The sequence below is a fragment of the Protopterus annectens genome, chromosome 13.part0 (assembly GCF_019279795.1).
Source record: "Protopterus annectens isolate FY-2018-M chromosome 13.part0, PAN1.0, whole genome shotgun sequence".
NCBI lineage: Eukaryota > Metazoa > Chordata > Ceratodontiformes > Protopteridae > Protopterus > Protopterus annectens.
This window is the reverse complement of record NC_056747.1, coordinates 425,856,798-425,883,975: the sequence shown is the minus strand read 5'-3', so window position 1 is coordinate 425,883,975 and position 27,178 is coordinate 425,856,798. Positions and strand designations below refer to the sequence as shown.

The window sequence follows — 27,178 nt, the reverse complement described above, 5'->3', positions numbered from 1 at the left end:
ATTAACATTGGGCAAGACTGCATTTCAGGTTGTAGCTTGTTACAGATCCCCCGCCATGCCCCATGACGCCCACTCCATATTTCTTGATATACTGGATAATATTAAGGTACAGCCCATTACCCTAATATTGGGAGGTTTCAACTACCCAACCATCAACTGGGAAAACTACTCCTGTACTAACTCATTTGCTCAACATTTTCTGGAATTCATCAATTCCAATGCCTTGGATCAGCTTGTCCATAGCCCCACCAGAGGCAGCAATATCCTGGACCTGGTCATTACCAATATGGGTAACAGATACTCCATGTCCAGAGGTAAACTCCTCACTGGTCAGATCTGACCACAAGCTAATCACCGTAGACATCCATATCCTGCCCCCACCCCCATTAAGGAAACCACCATAAAAAAACTTCTCCAAAGCCAACTTCATGCTTCTTAAGACAGAAGTGGCTAACTTCACGACACCCATATAGATGGAAAATAGAGGCACGACTGCTGAGTCATATACAAATGCACTGTGTAAGCACATACATGAGTGCATGGACCGTGTTATCAACAACAGAACCAAGACGCTATCCACCAAAAAAAGGAAGCCAGTCTGGTTTGTCCCCTGCCATAAACAAACTACAACAGAAGGAAGAAACTGTTGCAAAAAGAGTAAAATCCCATGATTGCAGGAACTCTCTGGTCAGCCTCAGTAAGAAGCTGAAATCCCTCTTAAAATCCTCCAAAGCTAGTTACGAAAATAAAATCAACATGGATTCTAAAGACAACCACAAAGCATTCTACAGCTATGTTAAGAATCTCAGTGGCAACACTCAGATCTGCTCTGAGCTACAGCACAATGGCACTGGATTTACTTAACCAACTGATATTGCCAACATCCTGGCAGACAAGTTCAGTGCGAACTTTACCCCCCCCCCCCCAACTCCCCAAAGGGCCAATCTCCATACCGGAAGATTGCAAAGCCCCTGTAATCATGGATGCACAAGTAAAGACCGCACTCTCCAAAGCCAAGAACACAGCATCCATGGGACCAGACAACATCCCAGGCTGCGTTCTGCATGAACCACAGAACGAACTGGCACCCCACCTAAGTACCATGTTCAACCATAGCCTCACTTCAGGCTTTGTGCCTATGGAATGGCACACAGCAACAGTTATCCCATTCCACAAAGGGGGTGCCACCACTGATCCCGGGAACTACCGCCCCATTAGCCTGATGAGCCTGGTCTGCAAGGCCATGGAACACATCATCCTGAAACAAAGACATAGGTAACCTCCAAACTCTGGACTCCACTCAGTTTGGGTTTGTAAAAGGTAGATCATGCCTCCTAAACCTGATTGACTTCTTTGAAGCAGTCACCAGAGCTGTAGACGAGGGTAAGGTGGTGAACACAGCCTATCTTGACCATGCCAAGGCTTTCGACACCATCCCCCACTCTGGTATTATAGATAAACTCACTGGACTGGGCATAAATCCCTATGTCACAAGATGGGTGGCCAACTGGCTCACTGACAGAACCCACACAGTGAAAGTAGCTGACTCCAAATCCAACTTCAGACCAGTGACAAGCAGAGTACTACAGGGTTCAGTCCTGGGTCCTCTCCTGTTCGGTATCTACTTCTCAGAAGTCCACAGTCTAATACAGCTGGTCTCCGGCTAACAAAGTTCGCAGACGACTGCAAACTACGAACCATAATAGATTCGCCTAAGGATGTGGACATTCTACAAAGAGGCCTCACTGAGACTGATGCTTGCTGTCAAAGTCATGGCCTAAAGCTCACTGCCAAGAAGTGCATTGTCATCCCCTTTGGGAAAAACACCGTACCCATGAACTACTACATAGGTGGTAGCCTACTAAACACCAAAAGTGTGATAAGAGACCTTGGGACACAGGTGGACAGTAGTCTCTCCTTTGATAATCACATTGCCACAGTAGTTAGGAAATCCTTCTACGTGGCACACCTCATCACAAAGGGGTTCTTCTCCAGAAAAAGAGAGGTCATCGTTCTTCTCTCATCCTTCAGGCCCATTATAGAGTACAACACCCAGTTTGGCATGTACCTCGCAAGACATCTACAACAACTAGAAAGGCCACAAAAATTCCTCACTAAGAGGATTACTGGCCTCAAACAGATGCCATATGCAGACTATCTCAAAAAACTCCAGCTCTACTCTGCCGCATATCTCCTACTCAGAGGCGACCTCTGCCTAACATACAAAGTCATGTCTAACCCAGATCTGATGGACATGCTGCACTTAAAGAAATCCCAATCTCTCTGGCCCACAGGGACCTAAACTTTGTCATCACAATAAACAGAACATGCTGGAGGGATAGATTCCTGTCCCAGAGACTTCCCATGCTCTGGAACAGACTACCCATTCATGTCAAGCAAAGCTCCTCATTAGCCCTCTTTAAGAGAAATCTTGACAGTTGGATGGGAAACAGGAAATTCACCCCAGGGATCACTTCTGTGGCTCTGCTCGACGGGGGCACAGGAAAATAATTTTCTTGGGTGGTGAAAGCCAGGGAACCTCTTTTGGCTAGACTTATATAGGCCCTAAGGCCGATAGCCTAGTATTTACCCATGAACTTATGATGGAAATATTGCTTTTGCACTATTTATATTTACAGTGCCACTTTTTGTTGAGAAAAAAAATACATTTGGTCAGGAGACTTTTTCATGAATTAACCTTTTCAAGTCTGCTTTTGTTCAGAAACTGCTTCATGCTGCTTTTACCTTGTTGAAAGAGAACAGTTTCTTAGGTATGTCCTGAATGAATGGTTCATGCATCCCCCACAACATTTATTCGTTATTCTTGCTAAATCAGCGTACTTCTCACAGCTTTGTGAATTTAACAAGATGCCCTCATGGTGTCTTTTACCCCATTCTGAAGACTAGCTGTAGAGTTATGTGAATGTGTTATAACGAGCCCATGTCCTTAATGATGCTGGTACAGGAAATGAGCTCTCTGTAGGGTCATTGCTAATGTACGTTAGAGCAAGTGCAGCATGCAGGGCAGTACATTAACCTGATGAGAGGCAGGCAGTGATATTATACTATTCATTCACTCGAGCAATTCAGCTGCGGTGGTGGTGCTGCGGTAGCACTGTCGCCTCACAGTTAGACGTAGCCCGTTCGATTCTCAGTTAGAGCGTCTTCTGTGTAGCGACATGCGTGAATGGGTGTTCCTTCGTTGAAGGTTGTGCATTAGGCCTGGCAAGCCAGTACGTAAAAATCTACTGCCAATCATTAGCGGACCAGAGTTCCGCTGTGGTGATCCCTAACCGGGAAAAGCCGAAAGACACAACAATTCACTCAAGCAATTCACTTGTCTGCATCCTGTACTTGTAGGAAGAACAGGCCAGGAAAGAATTCTGAAATGCTTCCGCAAAAGCATCTCTGCAAGATGTTTTATTTTGTTCACCTGTTGAAGACCAAAGGGAAGTGCTTTTACTGGGTGACTGAATGATTTGGAACTGTGGTATAGTCTTTCTGTACCAAACACTCCGGAACTCTGTCAGAAAGTCAAGGTAGATCCTGGGATGGACATACAATCAACTCCAGTGATTTCTTTGAGAGAGGTACCACTGTTATGCAATTTTTTGTTCATTTGCTGCAGGGAGGGAGTTTCTGGTAGTTGTCCACAGGAAGCAGAAAGCATTGGGTAGCACAGAACATTATTTATTTTATTCATTTATTTAACGTTTGTTTACCGGGAAAGTCCGACTGGGACAGAGCCCGTATTCAGCAAAGGCCAGGGGAGAAATGCTCCAGCCGCATGTCTTTGGAATGTGGGAGGAAACCGGAGCACCTGAAAGAAACCCACGTGAATGCAGGGAGGACATGCAGACTCCACACAGAAGGCACCCCAGCAGAGAATCAAATGAGAGAACCTCTTGCTGTGAGGTGACAACTCTAACTGCTGTACCACTGCACTGCCCACAGCATTTGGGGCTACAGAGTTTTCTTCAGCAAGTTTACTGCTGGTTTATTTATTTATTTCTATTGTTATTATGTTTGCTTTCAATACTGTTAAGCAAAGTGAACTTCTAAAGCAGACACTAGCTTTATCTCTGGAATGAGCAGAGATCACTTCTTTGTCCAGCAAGCACAGTCTTATATTTATATTATGTTAAGTGACTGTCCTTACAAATCTGCTTGTTAAAAGATACAGAAAATCAATACTAAAACTGCCGTTTTCTTGTAAGTAAAAATAAAAGCTGTTTTCTGCAGTTGCAGTGAAGGGCTTAAGATTTAACTGTTAACTCAGAAAAGGTTAGTAACCTATAGTTGGAAGCTTCTCATGTAAAATTTAAAACATACATGTTTATTTTGCTCAAAGACTTAACAGTAGTAGTTTATTCATTTCAATTTGTTTTATGGTGATGTAAATTTAAAATTATATATTTATTTGGCTCCTGGATGTAACAGTAGTGGTTTATCAATTTCAGTTTGTTTTCTGGTGATTTGATCAGTAAAGACATAAATAACAATAGATGAGTTTTGTTTCTTTCTGCTTTTCTACAAGTATAGTGATGTGTATATTAATGATTACTTATATTTTAATTGATGGCTTTACGTATTGTGTGTTAATGTATGCACACAGTGCTTTAGCTGGCTAGGCTTGTACACAATGCCATTTCACAAGCTTGCTCCCATGTTGAAGACCAAAAAAAAAAAAAAAGGCTGCTCCAAAAACCAGCTGCACATACATTCTTCACTCCTCAACTTATCAATGAAAAAATACTGCAGAAGGGAAGAAAATGTTTATACCCTTAACACCTGTAGCAAACTATATGATATATTTAGATGTAGCAAGCAGCTTGCAACAAGTTACACCACACATAAAACACTGTGACCTGAACACAAAAGTAGTAGTGGCATTAATTTCTGTACCAGCATTCAGAAATGCCACTACAGAAATTAACTGTTCTGCACTACCAGTTGATCAGCATCTTCCAATCATGCCCCCTAACACCTTTCGCATGGGACAGCTGCCGTCTTAGCCCCCACCCTAGCTACACTTCTGCATTACAAGTACTGATTGGCCAGCTGCACCTGACGAACAGTTCATCACAGGTATTATTTTGCAATGTCCTTTTGTGGCCAGAATGTGCATTTATCCGTAGATCATGTTGGTGGCATCCGTAAACAACATCACCATTTCTTCTACCTTTATCTAAAACTGATTTGCTTGTACTCTGTTTTCCTCTCCTTGTGCGTTTCATATTGAAAACTGTTCTGTGTAAGGCATCCCCTTTATTTATGCAGTTTATATGCCAAGTGTAATCTCTCTGTGCTGTCTATATAACCTGATAATCATGTACTTTTGTCCTGATGCTCGTATGTCATAGTGCAGATAAGGGGACATCCCATCCCTCCCCTTGATATGGACCCTTGGGTAAATTATATGAGCTGCTTCTTTGATTTTCCAACTGTAGTAATTGTCGTTCCAACTGTAGGTAAGCTGTACCCTATGAAATGAAGACTGCCGTGATACTGAGACAGTTGTTTGTGTTTAACAAGTATTCCAGACTTTGCCAAAGTAGCAGAATACTTGGAGTCGTGTTGTCCAGCTGCCCAACTGTGGGTACTGCTAGCAGTCAGACATCTAGGCTGTGAATTATGGCAAAGGGAAACTACCATCAAAGAGGGGCACGTTTTGAATACCTTAGGAACTACATCTAAGTAAAAGGGCGCTGCTCTGGGTGTAATGATTTAAAGGAAGAGCAAACCTAATAAGATCCTGCCGAGCTGGTCATTATGAATATTTGTCTTTAATAAGAAGTAAAGAAAGATAAACTGGCACTGCAGTAACATCTCAGCTTTAAGATTGCTGTCCATTCTACTGTCCTTTGGAGTGACAGGAAATAAGAATAATAAAGCCTTATCTGCTAGGAAACTAATAGGAATAAAGGCTTATTGTTTTAGATATTATGTAATAAGAATAAAGCCTTTTCTTCCCTTTCTCATGGTTAGTTGATTCTTTCAGCCTGTTTTACTTAAAACTGTTGGGTAAAGATAGGTTGAAGAAAAGGAGACCTTTTGTTTTTTTTGCTGATGTGCATCAAAGTTAAGGAGTTAGATAAAATGGGAATGCATCTGGTTTCTCACACTGTATGATGTCTATGGGGACTCTGTGCAAGTTCCACTTTCACCAAAGTGACATTTCTGCTGATTAGATTTGGCAAAAATGCCTTTAGAAAAGTTACTGATCAGATAGCTTATCATAGGACCCATCCATAAATTCACCCTGGGGTTCCACTTGTGTCCCTCTTGGACAGGGGAAATAGGTGTTCATTGTGGAAATAAGGGTAGAACTTGGCTAGGCTTATAAGGGCCCTAGGGCCATTAGCCTAGTAACTTCTTATGATCCTATGACCCATCAGACTCAGATTCTTACTGACATATTTGCATTTTAAACCATGATTATAAAGTATTACTGTATATGCTAGCTAAAAGAATGGCATAAGTGTCTTTACTGTCCTTGGGTAATACGGCCACCACAGCTTTCTTTCAAGATGTTGGTGCTGCCTTTCCTTTTAAAATACTGTTTAACAAAAGCTTACAGATCTTTATCACTTTATTCCCTCCTAACTTCTATTTTTCACAGGAATACCATGTGTTCTTGGAGACTTTCTTGAAGATTATGTGCCACCTTGTTAGTTGAGTATCGTTTACCTCAAACCTTGGCACAAGTCTTCCATAAATATTTCCATTTGTGCTCTTGTTTTCCACGTCTCTGCTTTATACAAATTTTCATAAAATTTCTAAAAGTATCTGTACAACCTCTATAGGATTGCTGGTTATTTTTCTTGTTAAAGACTCCCTAAGTCTGGCAACAACCCTTTCCACTTTCTGCTGCCTAAGTCATTGTGCTATTTTTTTTTTGTGCTCTGGAGTTATTAAAATAGTTCCTTAACAGCAGTCTTTCTAAACTTATGCGTATTATCCAGATACTACTACTCCCTTATTTTCTCAAAAGCAGAGGTGCAAATGCAGAGTGCTAATTTTGTGTTAATCCCCTTATTCTGCAATACTTTACCTTTTGTCAGCCGCCTAAGTAATTCCTATACTTAACCATAGCTATCACTTTTACTTCTACCCTGTTTTTAAACTCAAATTTCTTTGTATACCACTGACATGAAGTAACTTCTGAAGATATTTCTACCTTCCCTAATAAGTCTTGAATACTTTCCACTACTCATTCCTTGCTTTCCCACCTACCTGTTAAAAACAGGGGAGTTTGCCAGTGTCTCACTTTTACTTCATTACCCTGCATTTTTATCTTGGTGTTTATTGGTGTACGATCCAAAATAGTTATCAGATGTGTGTCGAAGCTTTCAATTAAATTCAGATGTCCATGTGAAATATAATGTCTATCTAGTTTAGCCCCAAGTCAGGCCCCTATTGAATGCAGTATGCGACATGGAGGTGAGTTACACAATGCAGTATATACATGGATAAATTCCGTTCATGAGGACCATGAGGGTGATTGCAGGAGATGTAGATTACATTTGTGGTAATGTTGAGATTATTCTTGCTTTTTCAGAGGTGCTGCTTCAAACTGGCAATGCCTAAAATTAAGGAGGTTATTAAGCATCTAAAGAGTTGGTTGGAGAGTGAAGTCTCAGGTAATTTGCGTGCTAAATGGGGAAGCATGCAAGTGGCAGGATTTGCACTTTGGGAGCCACCTGTATCTTAAGTGAAACAGCAAAGTAAATATTAAAGTAGAGAGGCTGGAACGTGTACATTTACACCTCACACATGCATTCCATTCAATCTCATAGTGCTTATTCAAAAGTGGGGAATGTGGGATGGGAGGGGTATTAAAGTGCTCCAGAGAGAAGAAGAGAGCAGGGAGAGGTGCAAAATGAGGAAAGACTGACCCTTGGCAGCATGGGTTGGAAGAGCAATGGTGCAAATGTAAGATGATGCTGTGTAATGCAGAGACCCTTAGAAATATGAGACAGCTTCATGTCCTGCTTATCGATGGATCTTTGTGTAGTACATGTGTAAGTGACGTATGAGGAATAAGGGCTATGAATTTTGGCACTGCAGCCTTCAGTCTCTGTAGGAAGGACAGAGGTTTAGGAAAGGGGCCTTGTATATACATGAAGGTAAAGAGAAGGTTGAGGAGGATCATGAGACCCGAACAGATAATGCTGACCCAGGGGATGGATGGGGAGGTGGTGGAAGTGGTGGCACTTTTACAGGTTAACAGAGTCAGGATGTCCCAATGGGATTATCAGAATCACAGAACGTCTTTAGGTGGATTGTAGGAGTTAGGGGACTATGAATCTTGTAGTAAAAGTAAGAGTACTAGATGCCATCATTTAATGAGCACCGGATGGATACTGCATGTTAAGCCACAGTTTTTGTCTGGGAGCTTTAACAAAATGTGCTTCTTTCAACAGGTGTAGGCAGTCCTAAAATAAAAATGAGAGAACAGAATGGAGTGTTCCCGAGAATCAGTGGGTTCAAGAGTTTGTCTATAATTTTCACTTACCTTTTGCCTCATGATTTATGTTGCCTGTTGTGCTGTGATGCTTTTCTCCCCATTAAATATAATAAATGTACATTCTACGTTTTTTAATAAAATCCTGCATAAAATGCACTTTCTTCTAATATAATAATGTTGGGAGAGAAGATTCCAGCATAGCTAGTTATAAGTTTGTGGGAATGGTGCTTAGCTGCTTTGTACTGGAAGTCTGGTGAAACAGAGATGGGAAGAAGAGAGAGAGACAGCCAGCATCATGACTACAAGATGGGATGGTGAGGGGAATGGAGGTAAATAATAAGGTAAAGGTAGAAATGTAACAAGAATTAATAGAATTATGTGGCTGGACCAGAAAAAAAGTGAGTGAAAAGACTTACAATATTAAATACAGTGAAGTAACAAAAGATATGAAATAATTGTTAGAAAATAATGATAATTTGGTAATTTTAATCTTTAGAAGAGGTGGACCTTTATGAATACATTCATATCAAGCTAGATGGTGTAAACAATACTAATGTAAAGTGGATATGAAGGGGAAGAACTCAAAATACATCTCTGTTCAGCAGTAGAAACCCGTAATATAATCATTATGTGCCTTCACTTTAGAAAGTGAATCAGACACCATGCTCCTGTACAGTACCTGGATTTTTTTTCCAGCAGGGCCTTCTGAGTGAACTTGTTATGAACCAGCAAACTTAATGTATTTTCATGCAGCACAGTTAGTTGGGATCATGTGGGGCAGTGCAGTCTTATTTCCACATAAATTAGTATATGTGCATCAACAATCTACTCAAATTACAGTACAGAGAGACCATGAACACAGACTGTACCCTTCAGACCTAAATTATCATTAAACACTGGCAGTTGTCCAGTACAGACATTAGCTCACTGAAGGTGAGGATAGCATGTTCCTAACTGTACTGATAAGAGACAGGCAGGTCTAATGCATTTTCTGGCAGGATAGGCTGCTAAGTGTACTTCGTAGGACCATCACAGATAATTTTGGTGCATAAGCAAGGTGCAGCCTTATTGTTGCATAGGTTATCAGAGTTGTACCTCTTGAAATGCCAAAAGTGGTACTTTTTTATTGATTTATATGAGATTTTGCAGGACAACCCATACCCAGAGCCAGTGTAGCAGATTGGACTTTTTTGCCAAAACAAACTCTCAGTCTTGCAGAATTTGAGTTGTTTAAATAATAATGTAATGTTCAGATATAAAGTAATTGTTTTGTGCAACTGTTAAAGGAAACCTAGGAAATATTTTCTGTACTAACATCTCAGGACAGGGCATTTGTGATATTTCCTGTTTTTCACAGAACACAACTTTCCAGATTGGGACGGTCTTGTATAAACACTGACAGATATACCCTTTCTGTGTCATATAGATGTTTTGGTGATAAAGCAAAGCAGATGTAATTGTCCCAGCGTACTGTAATGCCAGAAGTGGAGGAGGAATATAGCTGGATATTATTCTGCGGTGATAGGACTGGTGTGCAAGAGGTCTTTGTAATTCACACCTTCAAATCATATTCCAGAAACTGGGATGAGCTACACAGTTAGCCCAGGTCCAAAAGACAAATTACTAAAGTAAGTGACAGTATTCATATTCGGTGTGCAGTCCATTCTACATGTATGGGTGAAGATAAGTGTAACCAAGTTAAAAACAAGTTTTTATGCCACAAGGGGAAGGGTCTATATTATTTCTTCGACAGCTTAGGTTGTCTAATGCTTAATGATCGACACCTAAGCGTCGAAGTTTCAAAATTGCGAACGGCCATATAAGCAAATTCTTTCCTTGAGCTGGTTGTGAGTGAGTACATCCTTTTACTGGAAATGCTTTGCTGAAGTGTGCCTGCTCCATGGCTGACATTCCAAGTCCCTGTGCGAGGGAATACAGTACTGGGCCTTCCTCCAGGAAGCACTCCTGCAGTAGGATTTTAAATGGTTCTCCTCCCATGTGATGGGTGAGTGTGCCTCGGCTGTTCACTCCCATCTATTCCAGTCTTCCTTCTGTAGCTCCAGGGATGCTAGTTGAACCTGGGTTATGTGAGGCATAAGGCCACATTATTTCTGAACTTGGTAAAAGTTATGAACATAGCACTTCATTCTCTACATTCCGTAACTGCATAAATAATGCAATCAAACAGAAAAAATTCCCAATTTGTTAGCAAAGACACATAACTTTAGTTTTTTCCAGCTAAATCCTGAGAAGAAAAGTTGCTAGGCACTAGTGCAACAGTACCTTTATAAGAATTGTAATACAACACTGATTTCAAGCATAAGGCAAATCAGGATAGCAACATGTGCATTAGATTGAAATATATTTTTATAAAAAGTGGCTATTTTTGTCGTTAAGTTTGTACAAGCTCTAGGAAAGAAAAAAGTGTAATTGAGTATGAGAGTTCTACAACTCAAAATTTGTGCGAGTCTAAAGAAAAAAAAATTACAGGTATTGTGACTCCTGATGCCCAAGTGATTCAGATTAGTTAGGTGGTTAGTACCGCTGGTGTGCCAAATTCAGATATGTAAACACATTCCAAGACCGTTGGCATCTAAGTGTCTGAATTAGATACGAAATTACATATAGATGTAAAAATGTATGTGTGTGTGTGTATGTGTGCATATTTATATATATATATATATATATATATATATATATATATATATATATATATATCTGTGTATGTGTGTATAAATGTGTGTATACATATATATATATATATATATATATATATATATATATATATATAGGTATATAAAACTTTTCGAATCCCAAGTTTTGAGCAGTAGGCATGTGCAGCAGACTTCTCCTTTACACATGTCAGTTATGTGCAGTCTTTTGAAAGTTACCTTTCCAGACTTGCAGCTTTGCTTTTTGAGTGCCAATCCAGAAGATCTAAACATGCAAGTTGACTGACTGTGGATACTCAAAAATCACTGCTCTTATCTGACTCCTCCTTTGTTTTTGTGCCTTTCGACTTTTCCCGATTAGGGGTCACCACAGCGGAACTCCGGTCCGCTAATGATTGGTAGTTGATTTTTACGTGCCGAGTTACCAGCCCTGACACACAACCTTCAACGAAGGTACACCCATTCACGCATGTCTCCACGCAGAAGATGCTCTAGCTGAGAATCGAACTGGACAGCATCTTACTGTGAGGCGACAACGCTACCGCAGCACCACCATCGCTTCCTTCCCTTAAATTTGCTAGGACACATGTATTGCGCAGTAGATGCACTGGAATTTGGAATGCTCGTTTCCTGTTACAAAGAGACTACAGTTAAATGTTTCCCCTCTGCAGCATTTCATTTACTTTCTTTCTGGGGATCTTCGTAGAAAAGGTTCTGTGTGGCAGGCTGTTGGTATTGCTGGATGATGATGATGTATAGCAGGCAGTGTGTATTCGCAAAGAAGGAATCTTGCCCACACAGCATGATACAGTTGAGTGACTGGGTCACCGTAAAAGTGGACAGAAGAATCCTTTGGCTATGCTGTATCAATAACCTGTCTCAGACAGACATTTAATTAGATTTGGGAGTGATGGTGTTAGCCATTAAAAGAGAACGGCTTACAGTACCAGTAAGACAGTGCATATGGTTTGGCAGCCCACTGACAATTTGTAGTGTGCCACTCCTCTTGATAACATGACCCAAAATGTACTCCTCTAAACTAGATTACTGGATTCGGGGTAACCTGGTTTATGCTCAGATCCCAGTTGAACTTTGCCTTTCATACTAAGCATACAGCTCATAAGTTAACTTATCAGTTTCATCTAGCTTAGGTTCATAGGTGTTCATAGTTGTGTACTAGGCAAATGGTCACAGGGGCCTGTTTAAGCCTAGCCGTGCATATCAAATCTCTCGCAAATTGGTATCCTAGGTAAGTGTAAGTAGGGGCTTGGAAAATTAAACATTTACAGGCTGCCTGCATCCATTAGAAACATAGGTGCCAAACCAGAGATGAATTTCATGTTCCCCATTCAGCTGTCCAAGTTGCATTTGAACTGGGTTATGGAGAAACTCTGCTTTACCTGTTCCAGAGAAGGGGTACTCTCTGGGTCACATACCGGTCTCCCTGGCAGGTCTTATTTATATCACAGACAAGGTTTAAGGCTTTAGAACAGGTAATTCTTGTGCTGTATAGTTTGCAGATATGCAGGAGATCCATCAGCCTGAGGTTTGACAATGTCTTGTATGCTAGGCATACATCTCCCCTCAACAGCCTATAGGAGACAGAATACAGAGATAAGGCTTTGAGGTAGTCTGCATAGAGCATGTTACTTATGCCCTGTATTCTTTTAGTGAAGAACCCCTGTGGACGTTCCAGTTGTTGGATGTGCCTGGTTAGGTACATACCAAAGGGGGCATTTGTAGCTTTGATGAATGCTGAGTACAGTGGAACGATTACCTCCTTGGACCTAGATGCCATACCTTTGTTTGTAAGTTGGACAACATAGAATGATTTCCTCGTTATTCTAGATATGTAACTATCAAAGACTTGATTACTGTCTACTTGCATCCCCGAGTCACTGACTGCTGGATAGACTTAGAGGTGTGTTTTCAGTATGATAGTTACCAGGAATGGCTGACTTCCCGAAGGATATTATGCATTTTTTGGCATTTAGTTTTAGTCCATGGCTCTGACACCAGTTATTCATCTGTGTCGGCCCTTTCTAGGGAATTGGTTGCTTCTGTCCATTAGATATGGGGGATTCTGTGACTGCTTCTAATTTGCAATCATCTGCATATTTGGTCAGCCAGAGGCTGTTGACATTGGCCTTGACTTTAAAGAGCCAAACAAGTCTTGTTTGTGAGCAAGCTGCCTATCCACTGGGGGACATGTACCTAACCCCTTGAGTTGGTCACCAATGTTGGAGGGGGTATTTTGTAAAATGCCTTTGGCCAGGTCAAGGAAGGCAGGGTAAACCAGTTTGACCTCGTCCATTGCTTTGGTGACCTTCTCAAAGAAGTCCACCAAGTTCAGTAGGCATAACTTGCCCTTGAAACCAAAATGGTTGGGCCGAGTGTCTGAAGATTTCTTAAGTTGTTATTGATCATTTCCATGATAATTCTTTCCATGGCTTTGCATATGGGACTAGTGAGACTTATGAGTCTGTAGATCAGCCATGACTGGCACAGGAAGAGAAGACATGCATGGCTGAGAACAAGTTTTACCGACGAGATATAAAAAAAAGCTGTTTTATTAGATGCTCCTGGATAGACCAGTTTGTTTTGGTACACCTGCCCAGCGGGTAATGAAGAAAATGGAAGAAAAGGCAAAATCTGTACAAGCGGTAAAGGTTTCTTGCAGGTTCAGCCCCAAAAAGGTTTAGTGACTCTGTCTGCCAAAAAAGTGCCTTCCTCCTGACTCACATCCTAGAGATCAGGGGCAGGAATAGGCGGAGAGGAGGCAGAATCCGAGGGGGGGAGGGGGGCCTACGACGAGGGACGACGGTAAGGCACAAACAGACAGTGAGCCACACTACCTACCACTACCACTAGGGAAGGGCAATCACAGTGACTTGATTCTAACTCCAAGCCTACCAGGGGAACAAATAGCATCACAACACAGGCACAGCCTAGAAGCAGAAATTCCACTAATTCCATGCCTAAACAGGAGTTCCTTTGGTGGCCTGCAGCATGCCAGTCAAACCCCCTTTCACAAATATCATCAAACAAACAAAACCATCACAACAGATGCCCAGACAGTCAGATGGGGGCTCACATGCTGGACAAATGCGCAGGACGCGTGCAAAGCATCATCTCACCTGCACCACCACATCAACAAAAAAGAAAAGGCAACGGCAAAAGAAATAAACCAAAATTTTAGACAATTTCAGCCCATTTGATGATAAGGACAGACAACACCACAGTGAGTGGGTAAGACAACAAATAGGAACACTCATTCATACCATACCACAGAATGACAGAATGACTTTGGAACTTTGCAACCTGTGCTCCACAACATCCATACAAGCAATGTTTGTACCCAAAAGCGAGCACCTCTGCAGAACATGTTAAGAACCACCACCCACCATGCTCACGAATGATGCCTCGACCCGGACATCTTCAAGACTATCAGAAAGAAATGGGAAATGGAAAGCAGAATGATCTATTCATCACTCAGATCTCAACTCGTAATGCAAACAACAACACATTCCATCATTACTCAAAAGTGGATTCATGCCCTTCAGCCGGGAAAGGGGATTGGCTCATGCATTCCAGCATTCCCCCTCGATACACAGGTATTATTAAAAATCAAGGAGAACGTCCATGATAATCCTGATAGTTCCAAACTGGCCAAGACAACACTGGACCTCCAAACACAGCAAGACAACACTGAAGGACAAATGTGGTCAATAATTTTTGATGCTGTGTGCGAACAACTCAAGCATCATGCATGTGAACTGTAAAACGCTAGCCATCTTATGGCACATGCTATAGCATGAAAACATAGCTATTCCAGATCCAGTTAAAAGGGTTAAAGATGAAAGATCAGATCCCTTGACAAGAAGAACCAAAGAGGAAATATGGAAAAGGTTTGAAAAAATGGTGCTGAAAGAAGGGAAGGGAAAATGGAATAGGGATATGGCCAATATAGATATGGCGCAGGGAAGGATGGATGGGGTGGGAGATATTTCTAGCATTCTGGACATACCAGCCCTCAGCCATCCATGCAGAATACAGCTTTGCAGCACCTGCCTTCCATATGTCTTCTTACACCAGGCTTACTCACTTTGGGATCAGGAGGATCAAGAATGTAAACCACATCGCCAACACTGGACGGAACTTTTAAAGCAGAATTGGGACAGAAAAAGTGACACTTTCGCAACTTTTGACCCACAGCACTGCAGACCCACAGCATCTTCCAGCAGCATAACTCAGCAATCTTTCGGCCTGAACTTAAGGAAGGTTGCAATACAGTACAACAGGCCAATTTCACAACAGCACTACCTAATCTTCCACCAAGACTTCCTAATCTTCCACCAAGTACTAATCATTCATGAAACCAGGCAATCCACCTTATGCTAAACTTCCTTCAACCCACTTCCTACCTCCCTTCCATCCCCACAAAACCTGGGGAAAGAATGCAGCATACCTAATGCACCACAGAGAAGATACGCACTAGAAAACAGACCACAGAACAAACTACAGAGACAGAGGAACAGAAAGCAAGATCCAACAGGAAGGGAAGGAAAGAAATTTCAAAACAGACAATGATTCAATCAAACAAAATTGAAAACCATATTCTTAGAATTGCATGCGAAACTATTAAGAGCAACAGATTCTACCAATTCCACAGAACGACGAGTGGCAACCACAGCAGCAGCCAGACGGCAATTGGCTTGCAGTTTAGGGATTTAAGGGCATACTTGGACCTCTCTGTATTCCCAGATTAATAGCAGGGTTTAATTCTTGTACACTGTATGATCCTAACACCACCAGCAGGGCTTGCCACTGCTTACCAGGTTATCCTAACCACTCCTCAATAGAATCTTCCAGATTACATCATATTCACAGGCTATGAAGAGTAATGCATGACTCGGCGTGTCGAACTGGATAGCTACTTGCAGTCAGAAATGTAGATGTCCCTACTGGATAGCATCTGCACTTACCTCCCATGTCTCTCCCCCCTCCTTCCTATGGCTGGTAATTTGCTCCTAGGGCGCCACATGTTATAATTGTGTTTATGGTGTATTTGTCTGTATATATGTACATACATGCTTATTTTTACATTTTTGCTTTCTTTTCTGTTTTGCTTCATTTTGGCCAAAATCATTGCCATTAGAAGACAATAAGCATCTGGGGCAAGGAACTGACTGAAAAAAAAGTGCGACAGAGATGGCCGACCCGGCGGCTGAAAGACAGAGATCAAGGCCGCCTGGTGACAGACAACCCGAAGTCGCGACTCAGAACTGGCGGCCCCAGGATGGATCTTGATTTATGGTACAACTGCTACTGGCGACAGGACAGATCAGTTGTTATGACATTTGCAGCTCTTTTCCAGGATCTGTAGATGGCCTGCCTTTGTGTAAAGCGATGACTGTTGCTGTTCTCCATGTGTGAGAAAAGAAGATTGTTTGGAGGCTATGGTTAAATACGGATTCTGGAGAGCCTGGTAGGTTACATTTCATGATATTTAGAAGGCAGCATGGTATATTGTCTGGGCCCATCAATACAGTGTTCTTGGCCTTGGAGCATTGAGGACCTGTTTCCTAGTGATAGTAGAGGGAGTTATATTGCTGGTATTTACTGAGGGGATGCTGGGGGGGAGAGGGGTATAGTTAGAGCTCAATTTGTCTGCCAGTAGGCTTGCTGCATCTTTTGGGTTTCTAATACCATGATGGGAAAGGACCCCATTCCTAAATCAAAGTACGATTAAAATTCATGAAATTAGTATTGTTTGAAATCTTTGATGTCAGCCAAAAGTGCTCTTCGTAGCACCCGCAGCGTGCCCAGTAATGACGACTACTGGGGTTACTTGTGTTGGTAACATTTCTAAATATGATTGTAGATTCTCTTTTATAAGACCCATTGCTCCTACTGCTGTTAGATCTATCTGGGTATCTTTCTTCCACATTTCTTTTGTTTCTGCCTGCCGATCCTGATATTTTATGACTTTGTCTGTCTGTACGCAAGACACTGTAGTTACTGGGTGTGGCGATTTCAGTGATCAGTGCTACTTTTGTCTTCTTTTCATAAACCAGTATGTCTGGTTTTCTAGCGTCTGTCTTTTGAACTGTTGGTAATGGATGATCCAAAGTGATGTAGACTTCATTTTCTATGATTCTTTGTGGCTCATGTTTCCAATGTTTTTCAGCCACTTCAGCACCATAATGTGCACAACTCCAGTGCAACAGTCTTGCCACATTATTATGCCTTTCAGTATACAGTCCTCCTGCCATTAGTGTGTCACAGCTAGCAACAAGGTGTGTGACGGTTTCCAATAATGTTTTACAAAACTTACATTTGTCTGTTTCTCCGACATGTTCAATGGACTTTGTAAATCAGCATACACATAGTTCCACTATCTTGGGCCGCCAATATTAACCTTTCATCTCTTGGTTTGAATTCGCCTTTCCTTAACTATTCCTGCATTCATTCCTGATCAACATGAGATTCTTACAGAAGTTTTCTATACTTGCAACTATATTTATGCATTTTCCACATTTCTTGCCTTCTCATCTGGTCCTTCACTTTATAGTCTTTCATTTGTTTTTGGCACATGCAGTTGCTGCCTGATTTTTATCTACTTATGGTTTGATTTCCATTCCTGCTTGACTCTGGTATGCTTCTGCTAGATTAAGTAGAGAAGTCATCTTAGATTTATTCTCTTCATGTTTCAAACTTTGATTATGTTTGGGTCTTGTGAGGTCAGCAGATGTGTGGAGTCCCACGATTGCAGATCTGTACATGTAATCAGTTTCAAGGAGGCCCATCTCTCCTTTGGAATGGAGAATATGTAATCTTGGTATGCACTGATTTTATAAATCATTTGGTAAACATGAAGATGTTCATTGTGTTTCACTGTTGCAGTCATTACAATTGGGTTATCCTGCTGGCAGGCTACCCGCAGTCAGCCTGAATTTCAAAGTCTAGGTCCGGCGTCGGTTGCTGTCGCCTCCTCCCTGACGTTATTGCGCCAGGGGTGTAAAAGAAGCAGCCGATGCCATTTTCTTCAGTCTTTTTTGCCGCGCGGTGCCAGAAGCAAAAGCAGTTCACAAGTGCCGGTCGGCCGACTCTTGAGATTTTCGTGTTCGAATTTCAGATCCGAAGTCTTCATTTAAAGCTAATTACCCCATTGGGGAAACTTTTTTCTTGCTCCAGACCGATGTCAGAAAAAGTTAACAATTGTATTTCTTGTGGGAAGCAAATACCTCATAAGAACTTCCATTCTTACTGTATTCCTTGGCTAGGCCCTGATCACGAAGTTGTTAATTGTCAGTTTTGTGCTAGATTTAACCAACGCACTATTAAGCGTCAATACGAATTTCCATTTCACTATTTTGGCAGAAGATTTAATTAAATTATGTCGTTGGATAGCCATCTGACTACCGCAATTCACAAGAAACGCAAATAAAAAGAAAAGGACAGGCATCCAAGGTCCAAAGCTGATGAGGCTTCTTCTAAGCCAGTCGCCGGTTCTCAGTGAGGCGCTTTCACAGCCCCTGACGCCCACTACTTTAGAGCCGCAGGCCGCTTCCGACTCCCATGTGGAGCTGACTAGGCCGATGGAAACTCAAGGTATTGGAACCTCGGAAACTATTCCCTCAGATGGGTCCAGAGCCGCTGAGCAGGCATCGGCTTCTGAGGGTGTTTTCAGGCCTACACAGTTGTATGTTAAAACGTCTTCAGCTTCAAAGGCAAAGACTAAAGCACCTCTAAAGACAAAGAAACAAGTACAACAGCCCCATGGACAGGCCTCCATGCCTAAAAAAACAGATGCTCAAGATGGCCGAAGACCTAATTACTTTGATCAGAGGTTCCCTTCCCCCTCCTGATGAGGCCTAGGCAAGAGACAGAATATGAATCTTCAGATCAGGTTTCCATTTCTTCTGATTCCTCTTCTGAACAGGAATACTCTCTTCCTCCCTATGAGGATTCTGGTGCTGAAGAATCTATCCCTTTAGCCTCTCCTCCTGAGGATTACTCTTTTGGGGAAACCCTGCATACCATGAGGGAGCATTTCCACTGGGAGAGCCAAGATTATTCAGAATCTAAGAAAAGGCTCAGAGATTTTCTTTTACTACCTCAACACAGGCCCCTTGCCATACCACCTGTGTTAGACATTGTAGATGATGTATTCTCAGAGTCCAGTCTGACTCCTGACTCTTTACCTCCAGCTCCTGTTAAGCCAGACAGATACTACAGGGTTCCTGATTCACATAAATTTATTTTTAAAAACCCTGCTGCTGTCCCAGAAACTATCTCTCAGGGTCTCAAAGGGGTCAAGGCTTCCACTGCAAAAAACCCTACCCCCTCTGACAGGGATTCTAGGGCACTGGACAGATGGGGGAAAAAGATTTACACTTCTGCTACCTTGGCTATAAGAGCTTTAAATTGTCAGTTTCATATGCTTAAATATCAGCAATTTATTATGTTACTGCTTAAACAGAAAATGTTGACAATTTCTGAATGTGCAGAAAACAAAGAAATGCAGGATTTATTGCATGCAGCTAAACAAGTGGGAAAACATACTTTGCAATGTGGTTTTGATTCTCTGAAGGCCTTCTGCAGGGCCACTGTTACGGGTTCTGTCATTAGGAGGCATGCTTGGTTAAAGGAACAGAATCTGCCCGATCATGTTAAAGCAAAATTATTAGATGCTCCATTACAGCGTGATACATTGTTTGGTGTTAAAGCAGAAGAGATTTTGAAGAAAATGGAGGACAAAGCTAAATCTATGCAAACAGTCAAGGATTTCTTACAGGTTCAGCCTCCAAGATTTAGCAGGCACTGGCCTACAAAGAATTGGTCCATTCCAGTGTCAGACAGGCCACAAAGAGGCAAATACAGATGCCCTAGAGGCAGATCCCAGCCCCAAGGCTCATACAGGTCTAAACAACGGGGTGCTTCTACCTCCAAAAGTGGAGAAGACAACTCACAGCCATACAGGAAGCAGTCCCAATGACTTCCCCCTGCCAGCGCCAAACATTTATCTTCTGACAGCTCCTTTAGGGGGAAAACTAGCACTTTTTTCTCAAAACTGGCACCCAGTAACTCAAGACAAATGGGTCTTGAACATAGTGTCACAAGGTTACAGGTTCCACTTTCATACCCTGCCAAGGGCAAACGGTATGCCAGACTTGCCAAAAAATCAATGGGCAGAGGCACAAAAGCAAGTTTCATCCCTCATGGACATGAGGGCCATTCAGCAAGTACCACAGCAAGAGCAGGGACAAGGATTTTACTTAAGACTTTTCTTGGTGCCTAGAAAGGACAAAGCCTGGAGGCCAATACTGGACCTATCTACTCTAAACACATACCTGGATATTCCAAAATTCAAAATGTTGACTCTGCAGCAGCTTCTGCCCATGCTGGGCAAGAAGGCTTGGCTTGTAACTGTAGACCTAAAAGAGGTATACCTGCATGTCCCAATCAGACTATCATGCAGAAGATACCTCAGATTCATAGCTGGCTCAATGCACTACCAATTCTCTGCACTGCCCTTTGGCTTATCTACTGCGCCCAGGGTCTTCACAAAATGCTTGGCACCAGTAATTGCATTTTGCAGACAAAGAGGAATACAAATATATCCTTACTTGGATGACTGCCATATTCAAGCAGAGAACAAGGACATTCTACTACAGCATCTGACGTTTGTAAAAAGATTACTAACATGCCTATGGTACACAGTAAACGAAAATAAATCAAAACTAGTACCCTCTCAAGAGATAATATTCCTGGGTGCAAGCTTAAATACAACTGCCCAGATGGCTTATCTCACGCCAGACAAACAAAGGCAACTGACTTCTTATTTCAAAATGTTGGTAACAAAGACCCAGTTATCTGTAAGAAAAATTCTGCAGGCTTTGGTCTTCATGGCATCCTGCATTCTGCTAATTCCATATGCAAGACTGCATATGAGGAAAATACAATGGTATCTAAAAAGTGTTTGGACTCAACATTGCCACAGCCTGGAAACAATAATTACCCTCATTCCCTGCCTGCAACAGGAGTTTTGATGGTGGGCAAATGCCTGTCTCCACAACAAGGGAAAGCCATTCACCATTCCCCAAGCCAGGCAGACATTGACAACAGATGCATCAGATTATGCCTGGGGGGCCCATATGGCAGGAAGATGTATTCAGGGCACATGGTCCGCAAGCCAAATACATCTACATATCAATCAAAAAGAGATGCTAGCTGTTCAGAATGCCCTGCCAGCCTTCAAGGATCTACTTCATCCAGGACAACTACTGATAAAGACGGGCAATACTACAGTCATGCGGTACATAAACAAGCAGGAAGGCACACATTCCTACCCCCTTTGCAGACTAGCCATGACTTTGTGGGACACAGCATTGACTTACCAAGTACATCTGCAAGCACAATTCCTGCCAGGAAGGATAAATACTCTGGCAGACGAACTAAGCAGAAACCTCATGGATCCCCACGAGTGGAAATTGGATCCACAAATCTTCAACATGATAACAAGGAATTGGGGATGCCCGGACATAGATCTATTTGCCTCCCCTCACAACTGCCAACTACAGAGATTCTGCACAAGGGCTTATCACAAGCAAGCATGGAAAGTGGATGCTCTATCTTTCAGCTGAAAAAACTTAACAGTATATGCCTTTCCTCCACTGCCTCTCCTCACCAAGGAACTCCTGAAGGTCAGACAAGATAAGCCAAAAATGATATTGATTGCCCCAGACAGGCCCCGCCAGCACTGGTACCCAATTCTAAGGAGCTTGACTCAATGCCCAGCATGGACATTACCTCAAATTCTTCACTTACTGACCCAACAAAACAATCAGATCCTGCACAGCCAACTCAGGACCTTAAATCTGGCAGCATGACGGATAATGTAGTTTTTCAAAACACACCTCTCTCTAAAGTGGTGATGGGTGTTATTTTGGAGGCCAGGAGGCCCAGTACCAGAAAATCTTATGCAGAAAAATGGAAGAGATTCTGTGCTTGGAACCAGGCACAAGGAATTGACATGCTTGTACCAAATATCCCTCAGATTTTTCAAAATTTAACTGAGATGTTGGACAAAGGCCTATCCTTCTCATCAATTAAGGTTCATGCCTCTGCCATTTCAGCTCATTACAATACAGAGCCACCTATTTTTTCTCATCCTTTATTAAGGCAGTACCTCAGAGGAGCCAAAAACTTACGGCCTCCAAGGAGATCACCAGTACCTGCATGGGAGCTCAGTTATGTCTTGGAAAAACTCACCCTGCCTCCTTTTGAGCCAGCTGCTACAGCTGATATAACATTTTTATCATGGAAAACAGCTCTGCAAGATGAGTCTCAGAGCTACAGGCATGTATGGCTGTGGAACCTTTTATCATTTTCCATCCTGATAGGGTTTCTCTAAGCACAAACCCGACATTTATGCCTAAGGTAGTGTCCAGTGTGGCCCTCAACCAAACTATTCATTTGCCTACTTGTTATCCAAACCCACAGAATAAGGGTGAGAGACTTCTGCATTATTTGGACATACACAGACAGCTGCGCTTCTACTTGGACAGAACCAAAGCTTTCAGGAAAGACTGAGCAATTACTGGTAGCATATGCTGCAGGATCACAAGGAAAGGCCATCTCAAAGCAGACTATTTCAAAGTGGATAGGCCACTGCATTCGTTTCTGCTATTCACAACATGGCAAATCAGTGCCTAAGGACATTAGGCCACATTCAACCAGAGCAGCAGCCACTTCAGCAACCTTCCTCAGAGGACTACCAACCAAAGACATTTTAGAGGCTGCAACCTGGAGTTCAGTGCACACTTTTACAAAGCACTATCGCTTACCACTCTACTCTCAGGACAGGCTTTGCCACTGCAGTTCTGCAGGGCCTCATAAACGCTCCTAATTCTGTTTAGTTTCCAGCCTTCCAACCTTAGCTTTGGGATTCAACCCAATTGTAATGACTGCAACAGTGAAACACGATGAACATAGTACAGTTGTGTATCTACCATAAATGTAGATGTTCGAGTGTATTCACTGTTGCAGTCCAGGTTAGCCACCCACCATTCCCCTTATCTTTGCTGGACCTTATCTGTACTTCTCTATTTATACAACCTATGTGGTGTATTTGCTTGTAGATGAAGGAAATAGTTACCTTGGTGCATGCATGCTTTATTGACATATTTTTAGCTTACCCTTTTGGGGGCACCTGACATTTGGAGCAAGAAAAACTGAAGAAAATGTCGTCGGCTGCTTCTTTTATACCCCTGGCACACTGACGTCAGGGAGGAAGTGACAGCAACTGACGCCGGACCTAGACTTTGGAATTCAGGCCGACTGCGGGTAGCCTGTCAGCAGGATAACCCAATTGTAATGACTGCAACAGTGAATACACTCGAACATCTACATTTATGGTAGGTACACAAATGTACTTTTCCTTCTTGTTTTCCTATCTCATCTGTCCAACACGTTTTGGGGGCCAGTCAATCACTCCAAAACTTTGTTAGGACAGGAAGAACAAATTGGTTTATAACTTGGATTGTGTTCCTAGATGTCAGCGCTGTTTTCAGGATTAACAAAGTTTTATTTGCATTTCTTCGTGTTTTATTGTTGATCCTTCATCAATTCCCAGATATTTATACACTACGTCTTGCTCAAGTTCCTTTATATCACATTCTTCTCCCAAACTGATGTTTTCCTGGTGCTGCAGTTTTCCTGCTTTAATGGCTGCTTTTGCACATTTATCAAGACCAAATAACATTCTTATATCAACTAAAAAGTTTTGACAACTTGAAGTTGTACTTTCATTTCCTCATCTGACAAGCTATACAGTTTTAAAACATCGACAAAGAGAAGATGAGAAGTCTTTACACTTCAATGTTTTCTAGGAGCCAAATTATAGCCATGGCCTAAGCTGTTAAGTAGACAGTTTAATGGTTTAAGGGCAAGGCAGAATAGTAGCGGTGACAGAGAGTCACCCGGGAATATCCCCCTTTGAATGTTATCCCTGGGATAAGAATTTGTCGTTTATCATGGCTTAATAATGCCTCAGTGTAGGTGGCTTCATTAACAATGAGCTCTGTATACAACTGTGTATTGCCTTTGAAGTTACGGACATAGCTAAAGAATGCCTTCTGGTTGCCCTTGGCCTGGGAGGCCAAATTTACCTAACATTTGGCTTTGTTATACTTTGTCGTCTGACTTTAGTTTGATGAGAACACTTTTATCCTGCTGGGTGCTGCGCCTCCTAATTTTTGCCATGGTTTTCTTCCTTCTGTTGCCCAGCCTGTTGATGAGAGTCCACAAGTGTGGCCATTTTTTTGATTTAGTTCTGTAACTTGCACAATTTCTAAGTATTTCACCCCTGAATCCCAATACTAGGGGGAAAAACATTCTAATTACTTAACCTGAACATGGTATATTTGTTATCTTCTTGGACTTGAAAGCAATGTTATACTTTATCACCTTTTTGGCAGCTTCTTAATAAATAAGCTCTCTAGAAAGTCTGATATCCAAATACATTTTGAAATACTTCCTTCCTTTTGTTTGTACGTTTTCCTTTTCTCTCACAGACCTTCCAATGCATTAACCCAAAACATTCCCTTCATTTTTCTTCCATACCATTGTCTTTTTTTCTTTTTACTATCACCTTTATTTTCTTTTGATACTTGTTTATTTAACCCTCTTTCTCTGTCATTTTTCTTTATCTTTTTAGTGCTTCCCCTCCATGTGGCCACACATTTTTCATTATTATTCTTCCCATTAAACTGTCTGTTCCTTCAGGTGCTTTTTAAACAAGTAATACATATGCAGTGAATGTAACAACACAATTTGATTTATTAATTTCCCATTATGTAATAAAAGTACTATTTGTAAGTACATACTACTACAGAATAATTTGGAATGTTTAGTAATGTATTTTTAATCAGTTGTGTTGTCTTTGTGAAACATGGTTTGTGCATTTAATATACATTAGTAATGTTGCTAGCTCTATTAAACAACATTTGCAATCTTTTATGACTCTTTGTTCCCTATATACTGGTCCCAGGGACATTTCATTTTGTTGAATGTTCATCAGAATGAAATGCAAGTGCTTTTTTGCAAAAGTTTCTCATCAAATATTAGTATTACCTCTTTCAGCAAAAAGAAACAATCAGCAACTGGGTTTCTATTAAGGTGTGTGTGTGTGTGTGTGTGTGTGTGTGTGTGTGTGTGTGTGTGCGCGTGCGTGTACCCGCATGTGTACTTGAGTGATTGCAGGTTAGAATTAGAGTAGTGGTTATGTAAAGGGAATGTTTTTTGGGTTAGGTTTACAGAAGGATTAGGTGAGAAACAGATTTGGTGTTGAGCAAATGTATGTTGCAGGGGCTTCCCCATATTTCTTCAGGTGCTGTATCTACCAGGTCTTATCACTTAAATCTATTCTTTACTTCCACTGCATATTCACTTGGAATATTGTTTAGTTCTTACTTTATTGGTCTAGATGATGATTTTGCTTTCCTTAATTTAATTGTAAACTTTGCAGTAAGAAGCTGATGATTTGAGCCACATTTAGCTGCAGGTCTTTTTACGAAGTGTATAGAACTTATTCATCTCTGCAAAGTATATAGTCAGTGTGATTTTTGGTACTGACCATATGGTGATAGCCATGTGTAAAGCCTTCTTTTAGGCTGTTGAGAATGGTCGTTAAGACCAGTAGATTATCTTAGTAGAATTTTACTATTTTATGCCCTGCTTCATTCTGTTGGCCAAGGCTGAACCTGCCTATTTTCCCATTTGCACTTTGGCTGCCAACTTTAGCATTTCATTCACTTCTGATGAATGCAGCATCCTTTTTTTTGTTTTTATTTTCAAAAGTTCTGCAGATCCTCATAAAACTATTCACCTTCCTCATATTCAGCATCTCTAGTGGAAGCATAAACTTCTAGCACTGTAATGATAAATGTCTAACCTTGTAGTCTGAGATCATTCTGTCATTTTTGGGGTTCTATCTAAGCATGAGTTTTGATTTCACTCTGTTTTTTGGTTCTTGTCCAGGAATATTTCTACAGTTTTGACTTTCTATATTCCTTCCTTTTCCCTTTATTTCTGTTTAGAGAGTTTAATTATCATTCCTGTACTTTTTTTCATAACCTTTCTTTTATAGGTGAATAATTAAACAGACAAAGTAGGTCTACAATGTCAGACTTTTGTTTGTGATTGTGTGCTGAGGGTTGCACTTAATTATGTACTCAGTAGTGAGTCACACTAATGTGACTTACTCCTTAAATCAATAAAATACTGTTGTTAAGTATGTGAAATGTGAATGAACAGCAATCTTCCTAGATTAGGAGCTTTTTCATTGTTTTGTATCGTCAGCCATTTCAGGTTTGTGTTTGTCGCTGGCAAGTACATCTGTCAAGTATGTGGAATTGTATCAAGCAGTATTATTTGTCATCTGGCTGTAATAGTCAAGAAAGTACATAAAGTTTTGCAAACATCAATGCTTGGCATTTATGATGTTTGTTTCCCACAAGCTACACTGTGAGCATCCTGACTTTGTTGTACCATTTATAGTAGTATATTTGGAAAGCTTTACACATGCTCGCCTGTACACACAGACACATACATGTGTACACACATACCCGTGCAGGTATGCTCTCGCTCGCGCACACACAATGCCAAGAAGAAAATGAGCTGTGACGTATCTTTCTGTGCAAGTATTGGTTCCTAAAGCTCTGTTGCCATTGTGGTTCCAGAAGTCTTGACATCTATGTCTGCACACAGCATTGAGTCTGCAGCAAAGACTTTCACAAAGAAGAAAATGTGAGAGAACAGAAAAGTAATACTGTTGGCACTGTGCACATCCATATACCTTTTGTGTATTAACTTTGCTTTGAACTGAAGATTAGCTGCTGAATTACTAGTTTTTTAGGAGTGTCCCTTAAATATAGGTAAATCCTGTACCTTTAAAAGCTGAAGGAGTAGCCTTTTTCATTATGGCAGGAACAACCTTCATCCAGCAAGAAAGAGAAGGAGAAAACAAAAT

General features: G+C 41.4%; 1 protein-coding gene across 32 annotated transcripts in view; it reads left to right on the top strand.

Moving 5' to 3' along the window:
• The window catches only part of LOC122787386 (receptor-type tyrosine-protein phosphatase S-like), a 3,272,784-nt gene that overhangs the window by 1,185,497 nt on the left and 2,060,109 nt on the right, over nt 1-27,178 (top strand). The gene's annotated exons all lie outside the window — the stretch shown is intronic.